Below are 4,285 nucleotides of genomic sequence, written 5' to 3'. Positions count from 1 at the left end.
AGCTCTCACGACGACAGTTTATATGTTAAGGGTAAACAAGATCGGGAAAGAAAGAAAGAGAAGGAAGGTTCTGGAAGGCAAAATTTTAGATCAAAGTCTAGAGGCAAAAAGACAATTCATTGCTACAGGTGAAAGGAATCAGGTCATATGAAGAGATATTGTCCAAACCTCAAGAAGCAGACTGAGGAGAAAGGTGATACATCATCGAAGTTTGTAAATGTGGTGCAGAGTGACAATTCAGATTGCAGTGATGGTAATATGCTTTCATTTTCATCAACTCTATTCACGGATGCAAGGATTCTTGATTCAGGGTGTTCTTATCACATAACACATAACACATAACATAGAGTGGTTTACTTCATACAGGTTAACTAATTATGGCTCAGTCTATTTGGGTGATGATAGATGCTGCAATATTGTTGGTATTGGAGAAGTTAGAATTCAGATGTATGATGACACAGTTAGAACGTTATATGATGTCAGACATATTCCAGATCTGAAGAAGAACTTGATTTCTTTGGGCACTCTACACAGAAATGGTTTCATTTCTAAGGCAGATGAGGATAGAGAAACCATTAAAATTGTTAAGGGTGCACTGACTGTGATGAAAGGAAAGTTAACTGCATGCAATATCTACAAACTGTTGGGGAGTACAGTTGTAGGTGGAGTTCATTCTATGGAGTCAGATGATGATAATACAAAGCTATGACATATGCGTCTGGGTCATCTTAGTGAACGTGGGATGACGGAATTGCATAGAAGAAACTTATTGCATGGTGTTAAAAGATGCAAGCTCCATATTTGTAAGTTTTGTATTCTTGGAAAACAGACTAAAGTCAGTTTTATTATGACTGGAAAACATAAAACTGAAGGGATTCTTGATTATGTGCATTCGGATGTACGGGCCCTACTAGGGAATCGTCATTGCGAGGATCTCAGTATTTTGTTACCTTTATTGATGATTTCTCCAGAAAAATTTGGGCATATTTCTTGAAGTAGAAATTTGAAGTATTCTCTAAATTCAAGTTGTGGAAAGCTAAGGTGGAGAACCAAACTGGCAGAAAGATCAAGTATTTGAGGTCCGATAATGACACAAACTATACAAATTCACAGTTTCATAAGTTTTGTGAGGAGCGTGGGATTCAGAGGCACTTTTCAGTGCGCAAAACACCACAACATATTGGTGTGGTAGAAATGATGAACATGTCCTTAACTGAAAGGGCAAAGTGCTTAAGACTGAATGCAGAGCTTCCTAAGAGTTTTTTGGGCAGAGGCTGTGAATATGGCATGTTATTTCATTAATAGACCACCTCGAGCATCATTGGGTGGCAAGGCCGCAGAAGAGGTATGGACATGTAATCTAGTTAAATTCGATCATTTATGGAATTTTTGTTGTCCTGCTTAAGTGCATGTACCTGGAGATGAAAGATCAAAACTTGATGCAAAATCCAAGATGTGCATCTTTCTGGACTATAAGAAAGGTATGAAAGGATACAAGTTTTAGGATCCAATTACAAAGAAGGTGGTGATCAACAGAGATACAGTTTTTGATGAGCAGTTTATGTTACAGCAGAATCAAGACAATGTGTCAGAGAAGAGTTATAGTTCAAAGGCAGTGCAGATGGATTTAGAACAGCAGCCAGTAGCTTCTGAGAGAGGTGAAAGTTCAAATCCAACACCTGATTATTCTATTCTAGATGATATGCAAAATTATAATCTAGCCAGAGATAAATAGAGACACACAAATGTAAGGCCCCCTAGCAGATTGGGTTATGAAGACTTGGTCTCTTGTGCACTTCTCATCAACAATGATGATCCAACCACTTTTCAAGGAGCAATCATTAGCCAAGAGAGAAAAATGGATGAGTGCAATGGTTGAGGAGATGGAGTCTTTGTAGAAAGTAACACATGGGAGCTAGTTCAGTTTCTAGAGAGAAAGAAGGCTATTGGGTGCAAATGGGTCTACAAAAGGAAACCAGCAGTATCAGAAAAAGAAGGGGAAAAGTTTAAGGCTTGACTGGTCGCAAGGAGATTTTCAAAGCAGAAGGGGATAGATTATGATGAAATATTTTCTATTATGGTTAGACATACTTCAATCAGAGCAGTGCTTCGCAGTGCTTTCATTGGTAGCTATTTGGGATTTGCATTTGGAGCAGATTGATGTTAAAACTGTTTTCTTGCATGGTGATTTAGATGAGCAGATTTACATGGAGCAGCCACAATGGTTCACTCAAACTAGACAGGAGCATCTGGTTTGCAGGTTAAAGAAATCGTTGTATGGGTTGAAATAGTCTCCAAGACAATGGTACAAACGGTTTGACTCCATGATTGTTGTGTTTATGTGAAGAGCCTTGATGATGGTTCTATTATTTTTCTGTTACTGTATGTTGATGATATACTGATCGCTGTAAAGAAGATGAATAATGATGTCTATGGTTTGAAAGAATTATTGAGCTAAGAATTTGAAATGAAAGACTTGGGTCCTACAAAGAAGATTCTTGGAATGGAGATTCATCGAGACAAAGGCTTAATACGATTATGTTTATCTCAACGAGACTATGTTGAGAAAGTGTTGGAAAGGTTTGAGATGAGCAAAGCAAAGCCTGTAAGCACCCCTTTGACAAATCATTTTAAGCTTTCTTCAGAACTGTGTCCTAAGACATTCTAAGACAGATACAAAAATCAAAGACATTGCAAAGGTTCCATATATCAGTGCAGTTGGTTGCTTCATGTATGCAATGAAATGTGCTCGTCCTGATTTGGCTCATGCTGTTAGTCAAGTCTGCAAATATATGACTAAATCTGGGAAGCGACATTGGGAAGCAATCAAGTGGATTCAGTCAAGTGGGAAGGGTACTGTAGGACATAAAATTATTTTTGGCAGTCAGCAGTGATTAAATTTTGAGTTGTTTTATATTAGAATGATCCTTCAGTTGTGGGGTATGTTGTTTCAGACTACGCAGATGATTTGGATGGCAGAAGGTCTACAGCTGGGTATGTGTTTACTCTTGGTGGAGGGTGGAGTCTTGGTGGAGGGCTTATATGTTGGAAATCAACAATTCAGTCTATTGTGGCATTATCTACAACTGAAGCTGAGTACATGACAGTAGCTGAAGCTGTTAAAAAAGCCTTATGGTCTGTTGGGCTAATAAAGGAACTGAGCATTGAGCAAGGTGGAATTCAGTTGCATTGTGACAGCTAGAGTGCTATTTATCTAGCTAAGAACCAGGTGTACAATGCGAGAACCAAGCATATTGATGTCATGTATCACAAGATCTGAGAATTGATTGCTTTTGGGGAGATACTATTGCAGAAGGTTCATATTGATGCGAATGCAGCTGATATGTTAACCAAGCAGTTACTATCAACAAGTTCATGCATTGCTTGGACTTGTTGAATGTCTGCAGTTGCTAGAGAAACATGGTGGCCCAACCCACTTCTTATATGAAAGGAACTCCATGACGTATTTCTCCTAAGGGGCTGGATATTCGTCAAGGTGGAGATTTGTTAGATATGACTCATATACCATAAATGGACAGTGCTAAATCAAGAGTGAAGCAGAGTGGAAGATTCTGTCCAAATCAAGGGAGTTACTTTATGTGGGTTGGGGGTGCGGTACATGAATAATTTGGTAATTACATATTGTACCCAAAGTTTCCTTTTTTATGTGCTTTCTAGGGTTATAAAATTAGGCTTGTATGTAGCCCTAGGAATTATCCCTGAATTCTGTATTCTGTAATTTTTCTAAATTAGTGAAAAGCCGCCGCTCCGCTCCCGAGGACGTAGGTATCTTTCCCGAACCTCATTATATCTAATTATGTTCTTTTTATTTTTTCTTCTCCCTAATTCCTCAACACATCTTTTTGTTATGTTGATGCCACCGAAACTCTAATATTTGCACGCATGCCACTTTGATTCTTATACATTCACATGCAAGCCACTTAACTCATGTCCGACATTTAAACCTTGAATATTCACATGCATGCCACTCTATTCTCATGGATTTGCACATCTAACACCTTTAAAATAAAAAAGGGTTTTTTTTTAATGCATGCAACACATTTTTTTACAGGTTTACATGCCACCAGAAAAAAAAAAGAGAAGATCTAATTCAATGCCACGATATTCTTATATTTTACATATTTAACACCTACTTGAATATTCATGCGCATCACACCTTATTGTCATACGTTTATATTTATGTAAATTCAAAAAAATCTAATATAATATTAAGAAAGTCTAACCTTCCAAAAAAAATAAAGATATATATATATATATATATATA

This window comes from Phalaenopsis equestris, unplaced genomic scaffold, assembly GCF_001263595.1.
Source record: "Phalaenopsis equestris unplaced genomic scaffold, ASM126359v1 Scaffold000055, whole genome shotgun sequence".
Classification (NCBI taxonomy): Eukaryota; Viridiplantae; Streptophyta; class Magnoliopsida; order Asparagales; family Orchidaceae; genus Phalaenopsis; species Phalaenopsis equestris.
Note: the sequence above shows the minus strand (reverse complement) of the source record.